Raw genomic sequence first — 11,851 nt, forward strand, 5'->3', positions numbered from 1 at the left:
CCATTACTTAAAACAGCCTTAAGGTTTTCAGCTGGAGGGTGTAATTCTTAATTCTTGCTTCTCTTCAGTATGGGGCTGAGCATACTGCTCCAATGGTGAAGGTTCAGGACTTTTTTTTCCAGATACTGATGTAAATATAAATGATTTTGAAAGAATTATCTTCTAGGTTCTGTTTTGTTGGATAATCATGTTCCTGTTTTATTTTCTCCTTTTATTGGAGTACCTCTGGTGATGCTCTCCAAGGACTGGTTTTCTTTGGCAGCTTTGGAATAAATCCTTAACTGCCCTGACTGTGGCTAGGGCTGTCCAAGGCTGAGCAGTGCTGCAGTCTATTTTTAGGGTTGTAATGTGCCTTCTCTGAAGTCTTGGATAACAGGTAGTGAGTAAACGATTAGCAAAGTACTTGGTGAGTGTTACTTTACTTTGCCAAAGTGAGCCTGCTTTGCCTTTTGTGTAGTAATGTGGGATGCTTCCTTTGCTCTACTGACTACTTACAAAGAAATACGAATAGAAGTAGACAAGGAAATTGCAGATCTGGAAAGCAGGATGGGGCCTGGACTGAACTGAGCACTCCAGCTGTTGAACTCCTTACCAAACTAGATGGTAGGGTGCTCTTAGGATTTGGTACTGTTAACAAGGCTGTCAAGCAGTAGCAGGCAGTTGTCCCCCGAGCCCTGTGTGGGTAAGGTGGGCTTTCCCCTTCATCTAAAAGAGCAGAAGATGATGATAGCCCCTGCCAAAGAGCTGCCTGTATCGGTGAGGCTGCTGTTAGTGTGCACAGATGTTCTTAGACAAACGTGGGAGAGAAGGGATCAGGCTTGTTTACTCCCTGAAAACCCTTGACTGTCCTAAATAGCTGGCTGGATTGGCTTGTGGCATCCTCTCCAGAATTCAGCATGTTCAGAGCAAACTGCTGAGCCATGCTGAAATCTCATCGAGTCTCTTGAATTTAAGCTCTGGCTGACAATTAAATTCCATAGTCTGGAATTATTTTTGTTGTTGTTTTCTTTACTACAAGTGCTATCAGCTTTGCTGTGGAGCTCATAACTGCAGAGTAAAATACAAGCCTTGAAGTAAATATAAGCTCAGCGAGCTCTGCTGGCAAACTGAACCACGCAGGAGCTGTCAGATGTCTGCTTATTCCAGACTAAAGCTGGGAATGTTCCTGGTAACATACTTGGAGGCTTGGCAGAGACTCAACGAGTCGAGTTAGCAGCAAACACGCGTAACCAACACAGGTCTGCTAAGCACAAGTTCTACAACTCGAGTTGTAACAAAGGCCATATTGCATAGCAAGGGACTGCTATCATGTTTAACCTGTCTACTAATTTTATTGCTAAAAACAGAACACTAAGAAAGGGTTAAAACCAGTATCCTGACTTTTACACCTGCTTGTTTTCCGTAGGTGAGTTGGAAATCCCATATTTGCTGTTGTTGTCTTCCATGTGCTGTAGTACACCCCTCCTGTGCCACTGACTGCTCAATAGCTACACCCTGCGTGGTCCATTCTTAAAAGCTTGAAGTTTTTTTTTCCTGTTTTAACTGGGAAAGTCTTTTTAGAGAGCAAGATTAGAAATATTTGGGGGTTAGTGACCAATGTGCAGCTGCTGGGATGGATCAGGAGGTTTCTGGTCCCAACTGACAGTGTATTTAGGGTGGTGACAGTCGATTGTGTTGTCTAAGTTCATTGCATGAGGATGTGAAGCTTTCTCCTCAGATAAAATATGATTAATCTCATTTCCCTCTGATGGCTTTAGGCCCTCTAATCGCCCTGCTGTGGTACGCTACCAAAGTTAGAAGCCTTTCAGGATGGGGTTTCTCCCCGTGACACAAAGATAGATATACTTTTTTTTTCTTAAACACACCAGAACTGCTGTTTGCAGCCGTTTCTTCACCTGAGTATGGAGCATGCAACTGAATTCTTATGCTCCATGGTTCAGGTGGTGCTCAACATTTCAGTTCTGGTGGTCCAACAGCCCTGGATTCCCCAGCGTGAGCCAAGGAGGCTGCAGCCTTGTGCCGTGGCTGTGGGCTTGCAGTCACACGATACGGGAACACCTCTACAACCCCTCTTGTTTCAGTGGCCTTCCTCGGAAGGACAACGTTTGCTTTGTCTCTGTGTGTGTCTCTCTCTGGCTGCACCTCTCAAAACCTTTTTGGCTCAGTAGAGCATTGGGTACAGAAATGGACAAACAAACAACCAAAGCTGGGGAAGGGGGGGGACATTAATCTTGGAATTGGAAACTCAGGTCTTAAACTGCAGTGGGATCTGTTCCCAGCGAGCACCGCAGGGAAAGAGCTGTTTCTCTTGATGTGCAAATACGTAGCAAGTGTGTGTACTCTGCTGCTGTCTCAACATCTGTGTTTACCCTATGTCTTTCAAGTTCAGAGGTGGAAAGCTTTTATCTGCTCTGGGCTCTTCTTATGTCACAGTTTCCAAAATACGAGTGATAGATATAAATCTAGCAGTTAAAAGGCTGGGCCTGGGAGAGGAGGAGGAAGTTGAAAGCATACAGAGCTTAGTAAAAAACTGTTCCTTCTGAGGCCCTGTTCAGCAGGACGGTTTGTGTGAGCGCTCCCTCTGCCATCAGGTGTGTGCACGCACCTCGCTGCTTCAGGTCCTGTCTGAGTGAGTTTCTTCTGCCTATTTCTACAGCAGTTGTTGGGGGGAGGTGATTTTTTTCAAGTCTGCCTGGATGCAAATAAATTTCTGGGAAAGCTGTAAACGCGGTGACAGGTGTCTCCACAAAGGAAGCGTGCGTCTGACCTACGTGTAATAGTAAAAAGGGAGGAGTGAACTGAATGAACCTACTCTGTGAGTAGGTTAGCACGGAGCCCCGAGAAGCCGATCAGCAGAACGCTTTGTTACATCCCATGCTGTGCTTTCTCGGCTCTAATAATGGCATTAGCACCAAAGCAACATGCAGGAAGACTGTAGAATTTCCTTCCTCGTAGGTTGCTGAGCTGCTCAATATACCACTCGTACGTGCAGATGCTCTGCTGTTGTTCGCAGAGCAACGGGAGTCTTTGTCCAAAGCGTTGGTGGGGATTAATCTCTGCAGAGATCTGGGAAGCTTTATTCTGTGCTCCAGGTGTCCTGGCTAACAGTCGCCTTGATTTAACCTGTTAACAACTGAGTGCAAGGCACGGTGTCATCTCCACATGTGCAGAGCAGGCATTTGTCTTTCTGGAATCTGCTGCACCAGGAGAGGCTTGCAAAGAAGAAAGCATGGCTCAGACTGTAAATAAACCCTTCCAGATTCCAGCTGCACAACCAAAGGAATTCAGTAAATCCCCGGTTTTCGGACTGTGACATGCCTTTGTTTTAACCTACTTCAGATTGGCAAATCCCATCTTGCGCTGCCTTGAAAATAACGGGCAAGAAGTTTTAATCCTGGCTTGCAGGTAGCTACAGCTGTGCTCATCGCGGGTGTCTTGGTGCTGTGGCTTTGGCCATGTGGCTGCAGCGATCTGTGCGCTGACTTCCCCTGCTGCCTTTGCATGTGTCCGGCTCGTTTCTCAGGAGCGGTGAGTTGTTCCCAAACCTGTAGCTCTGGGTTTCTTTGGGGCATTAGCTCAACCCTTTCTCTACTTGGATCTGTTTGCTCTCGCATTTGCTTCTGCACATGGAGGAAAAAAAAAAAAAAACTGCATCCTGCAGTCTGACTCTGTTCGATATCTGTTGATAAGTGGAAAAATCTGTCTAACATTCCACCTCACCAAGTGTCTGGTTCTCACTGCTAGCCCATCGCTCTTTGTAATTTTATAACTGCATAAGAAATTAAATGTGTTGTGATAAGTATTCCGTGTCTTCTTCCTTCTGTTTGCTGCTTGAGGATGGGGCTGGATAACAGCTGGGGGTGCTGGATGTGTGCTGTGGCCCCAGCCCGACTGCTAGCAGTAGTAAGCCTGCTGTCCGTGCTGTGCTGTGCAGCAGACCCCAGAAGTTGTTGTTAGCTTGAGTTTTGCCAAGAAAAAGGAACAGCTGAGCTCCTTTTTGGCATATTTTGCTTGAAACCATAATTTTTTCCCTTTGTTCCACCTTAAAGCCCTTCTAAAGCCCTTCTTGAGGAACTTACACTTGGGTGTTTTTCTCCTGTTCCTCAGGTGAGTTTAAATAACTTCCTTTGTGCTTTATTTTATGGATTGCATCCGTAGCAATGCTTTCAAGCATCGTACCCTGCTTGCTGTGCTGTCGCTCCCAGCTTGCTGCTTCTCACCTTCAGGCCCAGGGGAGAGTGAGCCCATGTGGATGGGTGAGGAGGCTCCTCCTGTGACAAACCCTCTGATAAGGTGGATGAGAGAGGAGAAAACTGCTCTGGCTAGCAGTGGAGGAGCACACACTGAGAGCTCCTGCTCTCCTCTGTGGCTGTTTCACAGCGACCTGGGCTGTGAAGCTGCAAGCATCTCCTTTCCTGCTCCTGCTCTGGAGGGTGATGCTTTCCTGCTGGTGCCATTCGTGCCATCCCTTGCTGCAGGCAGAAGCAGCTGTGTTAGCTCAGATGAGTGATTCTGAACTGTTCATTCAGCTGCTGCTGCTGGTTCCCTTCTGCCTGGAGCAAGCTGAGGATCAGAGCTGAGCTGTTTGCGGGTGGATTCAGTAAGGGGCAGAGCTTCCAGCCCAGGTGGTGCAGGCAGCAGCTCCATCCCTGTGCCCAGGATGGATGTGGCTGCTCCTGCTGTAAGCCTGCCCAGCACGTGAATCCCTGCAAACGCATCAGAAAAGCTGAATCTCTTGGCAAGAACAGTATCTAGTGAGCATGGGGAAAATCCTAAATAATGGGTTAAAATCAGCCCTGAAACCAGCAGCTGCAGCTGTGTTCAGTGGTAGTCGTGCATCTGTCTGGTACTGAGCCTGCCCCATGAAGCTGGAATTCCCAGGGAAGGGACGGGGAAATCTCACCTCCTGTTATGATAAATCTCACCTCCCATTATTTATCCCCTTACGAGGGTAGCACCGCCTTGTGCCTCTTTCCTTCCCGGAGCTCTCTGTTGGTAGCGAGTAGGGTTTAGCCCTGTTGTGGCATCCCACCAACTGGCCAGGAACTAACACCTTTGCTGCCTTTACTTACTCGTGACCTGGGACTCGAATCCCAGAGGAAATCAGAGCAAGAGCAGGGTTCTGCTGTATGCAGCCCAACCTCCCGGGCTCGGGGCCAAGCGTGCTGCCAGGAGCGCAGCTACCGGGCAGAGCAGCTCCTGGGCTCGCCGTTCAGCCGTGCTGTTTTCCTTGGATGAAGAATTGTGGCTTTTTAGAGCAAGCAGGAGGAAACCAGACGCTGGGAGGTGCTGGGGGAGCAGCAGGCAGAGGCGAGCACCAGCCCTGCTCTGCTCCTGCCTGTGTTTGGGAGCACCTGGGTACCTTTCGGGTACCTTTTGTGTACCTTTCACCTTCTGCATCTGCCCTGGCCCTGCACAGGTTTTGAACAAACCCCTGCCAGGCGCTTGGTGGGCACTTCATCAGCTAATTACCGGTATGATTTGAGCTAATGAGAGCTTTCTGCCCAGCCTGCTGCAGCTGAGGAAATCCGGCGCCTGCTCTTCCAGCACCTTGTCACTTTTTTTCCTTGGCAGTGAGTTTCTGCTGAGCTGCACGGTGAGGTTACAATAAAGGGTTCAGAGGCTGAGGAGTCCAGACGGACTCATGAAATAAACTGGAGGATTTTGGTGATGTTTTGACATTCTGAATCCTCTTTTCCAGGGGCAAAAAGAAGCCCTGGGAGAGAGTGACTGACGGATGTTGGCACTGGCCACTGCTTGCAGCCCTCCTGCCCTTCACCAGCGGGCTCCCTGGCAGCTCAGCAGCAGGGCTGAGACCTCTTTTTATCGTTTTTATCTATCGCTGCCAGGCACAGAAACGTCCCAGCGGCAGCAGCACGAGCCTTTGGGTGCTGGGGGGGCCGGGGGGGCCGCGCTCTGCCGCCGCGCAGCCGCTAGGTGGTGGTGCGCATCCCTGCCCGAGCATCCCTGCTCCTTCCCCCTTCCCTCCCCGAGCATCCCCGCTCCTTTTTCCTCCTCCCTCCCCGAGCATCCCTGCTCCGTTCCCTCTTTCCTCCTGCAGCATCCCTGCTCCTTTTCTCCCTTTCCTCCCCGAGCAGCCCTGCACCTTCCCCGGGAGCATCCCTGCCCCTGGGGGCTCTGCAGCGCCTTGGGGACCGCGCTCAGGACCCCTGAGCTCCTCTCTCTTCACCCAAAAGTGATTTTGGAAACGAAAGCAGGGAGGCAGGGACAGGAGGGGCAGGGGCAGCAGCCCTTATCCGCCTCCTTTTTACCCTCTCGGCTGTGGAGCAGCCTTTCCTGTCTCCCAGGGCACCCGGCCATTTGCATTTCAAGGGGCCAGGACGCATTTTCACCATCTGAAATTAGTTATTGGGAGCCTCTTTGGAAACCAAACAGCGTGTGCATGGAAAGATGGCCTCTGCAGCCTCCGATTAACTGCTGCTGCCAGCCCTGAAGGCTGCCCTTAAGGACACCGAGCAGAGGCAGCAGGGGCTCTGCTGGAGCTGCAGAGGGTGCAAAGCCCCAAGCCCGGCTCCATCCCCAAAGAACTTGGGGATCTTGGCCCCCGGGGCCACCACGCACCAGGCTTGGTGGAGAAAAACTCACTAAATTCAATAACCAGCATCCTGAGCCCCCTGCCATCAAATATTCCCCAAACCAAGCCTCTGGCAGCCCCGGCACTGCCCAGGGCTGGGTTTTGCTGGGTGCTGGCGCTGTTTTCTCAGCTGCTGCCGAGGCCACGGCCCCGTGCTCGCCGCCGCCGCTGCTTATTTATCTTGGAGCTGCATTAGCAGATGCACTCTGGGATATTCAATTACCTCTAAAGTGCTGCAGCCCTGCCAGCTTCTGCTGGAAGGACCAAGGGGGCTGGGTGGGTTGGTTTGGGGCAGGTTGGGAGGGGGTGGTTTGGGTTTTTTTTGCCTCTTTTTAACTCGCTTTTAAAAGAGAGCCGGGGCTGGGCAAAGCGCTCGGTAAAAAACAGAGATGGGAAGGAAAAAACAAAAAAAAGGAGGAGAGTGAAGAGGGGGATAAATAAATAAATAATCCTGTTTATGAAATGAAACGGGCGGGTAGAAAAACGATCTCCGGGAAGAAAGTGGCTCCCGGGGCTATTTTTAGCTCCTCTTTTTCTTTCTCCCCCTCCCTCACTCGATCCCAGGAGCAGGCTGGGGGCTTGCTGCGTGCCTCCCCGCTGCCAGGTGATGACATTTTTTTATTTTAATTTTTTTTTTTTCCCTTTCCCTGCATCTTATTTATAGCAAGTATAGAGTTTATAGCCCACGGCCCCCTGATGGGAAAAACGTGGGGCCAAGGGGGGGGCACTGGGGCTGCCCCCACCAGCATCCCCCCCACCGGGCTGCCAGCTCCCCGTGCGCTCCCTCCTTGTGCCTTGATGGAATAAATACATAATTCCTTTATTATTCAATTAGGAATTTAACACGCAATCAGGTGATCGCTTTAAGAGGATTTCCTATAAGGCAGGATTTGAATAACCAGCCTCCGAATTCTATATTCCCTTAACTGGTTTATTCCTTTATCAGATTATTTTTTTTTCTAAGCACTTTAATGCATTTCCTTGCCCATTGTCAACACTTTTCCCCCCCGCTCTTCCTCCTTCCCCGAGCTTATGCAAATCCCCCGTAAGGGGTTTAATGCTCCGTGTGTGTCAACGGTGCCCAAATCTCCGCCGTGGCGTTGGGCTCCGTGCGTGTCCCTGCTAATTAATAGGGGTGCATCGCTGCTGGGAAAAGCTGATTTTCCCCCAAATTTTGCTGCCGGTGGCTGTGCCCTTTGCTGTGGCACTGGGCCATGCTTCCCGGTATTTTAGAGGTGTCAGGGTCATGCCCACAGCCCCCTGGCTCTCGTTTTGGGGGCTTTGGGGCCAAATGCACCCGCTGGTGGCTGGGCAGCCTGGATCGGGGCGGGGGAGATTGCCCTGCTCAAATTGGTGGGGTGTTCACTCTGAAACCTACTGACGACCACTTGGGCAGTAGAAAATGAAGAGGAGGAGGACTGGGAGGATGTCAGAGCTCGGTGGCACTCCGGGAAGAGCTGAAGGAGCTGAGCTGCCCAGAAAACCGTGCTCATTTACTGCGGTTTCCCCATCACCAGAGGTGCTGAGGCTGCCGGCGAGGTCCTTTGGGAGCCCAGCATGGAAGAGCAAAACCATCCAAGGGTGGACTTGGCCCTTTTCTTCTTTCAGAGAAAAATCTCGTCTCTCTCTCTCCACCTGGTCTTTAAATAGCCCAGATGAGTGGGAGAGTGCTGGAACAGCCCTTCCCGGCCCTCACCTCCCCTGCGCCCGCTGCTGATTGTCTCCGTTTTTATCCCGTCCTGCCGCTGCGAGTGCGTGCAGCAATTATGCAAAGTTGCAATCAAGGAGCTGAATTAGCAGCTCATCTCGGATTAATTAGGGATGGATGCGAATCCGTTCCAGCAAGGAGAAGGGAGGGGAGGAAAAAAAGGAAAGTCTCTGGGCATCCTCTCTGGGTTTTTCCAGCTCTCGTAGTCCGGTGTAGCTGCTGCAGGTGGGGGGATGCAGAGGAGCAGGGAAAAGCCCCCGGATTGGGGTGTCTGCAGGAGTGGGGTTGGTCCTCGGGATGTGCTGGTGCTGTGGCTCAGCTCCAGTTCATCCCCTGCATCTCCCAGGAGCGCTTAAATCCGGTGCTTTGGCCTCAAATCAACTCCTCTCCTCTCGTCCGTGTCCTGCTGCAAAGCCTGGGGAAAACCCCGTTAATCCCCGCAGCCTCCGGTGTCCAGCCCCTGCCAGCGCTGGGGACGAGCCCCGTGAGCTGCAGCTAACGAATCCCCCGGCCACACCGCCTTCCTCATGGCCCCGATAATCCCCCCGGCACCACGCCGGCCTCATTTCATCCCCGATGTCTCTGTACGAAGCCGGTGCTGCTGAGGATGCTGCCGAGGATGCTCCCGGGGCTGGCGCAGCGCTTGGTTGGCTTTTGGAGCTACCCAGCAGAGCAGGGAAGGATGCGAAGCTCGTCCTTGGGGAGGGATGCGAAGGCCCTCGATGTTATTTAAAGAAGGGTTTCCAAGAGGGAATTGCGTGCTCGGGACGAGCCGTGCAGCATCCCGGTCCCGTAAGATGGAGGAGATGGAAGAGCAGCGCTGCCGGGGGCACTGAGCTCGGGAACGCAGCGCGGCGGGGTGGAGAGGGGGGCTCCCAGCCCAGAAACCTCAACGCCACATCGCCCACCCCATAGGTGCACAAGGGACGGGGATATAAGGCACGGGCATCCCTGCTGGGTGAGCACGGCTTGGTTAAGGAGCGGGGTTTTGCCACTGGGTTCCCGGGAAATGGGTGCTGGGGGGGACAGGGACAGCAAGGACAGCGGTGCCCAAGGGAGGGCAGGCACACAGCAGCAGCAGCACCCCAAAGGGAGCCACATAAAGGATCGGTGAGGGGTCCAAGAGGTGGCATTGGGGTTTTGGGCAGGATGGCGGGTGAACGCTCTCTCCTCTCTCTCACCTCTGCAGCAGCAATAATTAATAAAACCCAACTCTGCTTCAGAAGCGAGATAAAACGCAATACGGGGGATTTCTGGAGGCCGTCCTAATCCAACATCTCCGAGCCAAATGAATCAGCGGGGCCTTATTCCACCCGGCAGGATCAATCCACGGCCCCCATGGCAAGGAGGCTGCTGGGGCAGAGGCTGCCTCCAGAGCTAAAACCACCTCCTCATCCCACAAACGGTGCCGCTGCAGGAGGGATGGAAGCAGAGAAAACCCCCCCAAAATGCTGCGATTTGGCCAGGGATGCTCTGCGGTGTGACGTTGGGTGTGGAGGTGCCAGGGGCTGGGTGTGGGACATCCCCTTGTGCTATGGGGACCGAGGGGTTGGGGCCAGCTTCGTGGTGCCTGGCAGGCTTCCCCGGTGTTGAAGTGGGTCAGGCGGAAACTCCGAGAGCAGCCGAGCTCACAGACCTCGAGCCAGCTACAGCAAAGCTGAATTATTCAGGGCCGGCTGAAAAATTGAAGAGCGAGGCAAAGCCCAGGGGGAGCGCACGGCGCGGGGGCCCCAAACATCCCCGAAGGGAGGAGGGGGCTCAGCACCAGCACCGAGCAGTGCTTGGACACCTCAGGAGGATGAGGAATGGGATCTGGGTCCAACTCTGCCCTTTGGGAGGGGAAGGATGAGAGGAAGCACTTGGAAGGAATCCATCCTGGTGTGGCCCTAAAAGCTGTAGAGGTTTCCTTATATCTGGTGCCAGCTCTGCGGGGGTCAGGAGCAAACCTCTGGCCCCGAGCCTGGCTCGAGCCCAGTGAGCGCAGAGCACTGCAGGTGATGATATTTTGGCAGCCCCACGTGCGTGTCCATGGGGCCCTTTGGAGTTGTGGGGCCTCTGGCAGCCGTGAACCAAAGTGAGGTGGCAAACCCCAAAACGGGGAACATGAGGTCGTGCGATTTCAGCCAGGATGGCACAAGTCAGGGGTTGGGTTTTGCCTCCAGGTGTTTTTTTTTCAGCATCTCCAAGAGCTCCAAATGCACTCGAAGGGAGCCAGGATGCTGGTGGGACCTCAGGGCTTTTATAGGGACCTCGGGGGCTTTTATAGGGACCTCGGGGGCATTTATAGGATCCCCCCGGCTCTGCAGCCAGGGTGCCGAGGCGGAAGGGTTGGCTCTGACGGGAGAATCGCTGCCGAGCTGGGTGAGTAACGCTGCCTGGGAGCTGGGAAAAGGCGAGCGCACATATGCTCCAGCTCATCCTGCGCTTTTCGTGGAGCTCGCACACCGCCTGGATGCCAGGCAGGGGGTTCTCTGCTGTCTCGTAGGGCTGTGCTGCTCCATCCCCGCCCCGCTGGCAGTGCCGTGGGGATGTCCCCGGGATGGCTTTATAATTGTGTCGCATCTTCGAGGTCCCTTCTCCGAGGTGGATGCAGGGTGAGGGGGCACCCAGACCAAAATCACCCCTTTTGCACCGATCTCCAAGGAAGGGAGTTGGTGTAGGGCAAAAGGTCAGGGCTGAGCACGGTGCTCGTTTTTTGGTGTTTGTCACCCCATTGCCACCCAGGGATGGGAACACCAGTGAGGGGCTCTTGCCTGGCTTGGATGGGGGCACCCGCAGTGTCCCCACCTGGAGCACTCACCCTGGACGAGTGTCCCCCCACCCCATGCTGCTTCCAACACCCGTTACGTGGGGGAGCAGAGCCCCCCACACACACAGGGCCCCCAGAAACGAAGGGATTTCTGCGTGCTGCCAGCCAGAGCTACAATCTGTCTGGCCGTGCATCTCTTGTCCTGTCTGTCCGTCTGTCCGTCCGTCCGTCCGTCCGTCCATCCATCCATCCATCCATCCATCCCTCCCTCTGTCCGTCCCCCCCAGGGCAGCCCCCACGCTGACCCCATATACCAAAAGCGTTCGGGGCGTGCGTGGCAAAAAGCTCCCTATCCCTGCCATGGGACCAAACCTGGTGTCCTAAACGAAATGAACGCAATCCCCTGATTTTTCCTCACCCTAATTAATATCTCCTTGCAATCAGCGCCACCCCACTGACCCTCCCCCCCTCCCCAAAAAGCATACAGGCAGTCCCTATAGCTGCCGCCTATAGGATGGACACGCAGCCAGGGGGACGGACGGGCTCTGTTGGGCGGAAAAAAAACATTTCTGAGCCCCCCCCCCGGTCCTCCCCCCTTTTCTTGGAGCCGGGGAGGGGCGGCCGGAGGGGTGGGGAAGGGGAGGGTGCGGGGGGTGGCGACGGAGCCGCCCCCGCTCCTCGCTCGCAGCCGCCGCGCTCGCTGCTCCCGGTGCCCCCACCCCAAGGACCGGGCTCCGGTATGGGGGGGCCGGGGGGGTCCCGGGGCTGAAAGGGAGCGAGAGAGGAGCCGGTGCCGCAG

The sequence above is a fragment of the Netta rufina genome, assembly GCF_964035555.1.
Source record: "Netta rufina genome assembly, chromosome: 15".
Lineage (NCBI taxonomy): Eukaryota > Metazoa > Chordata > Aves > Anseriformes > Anatidae > Netta > Netta rufina.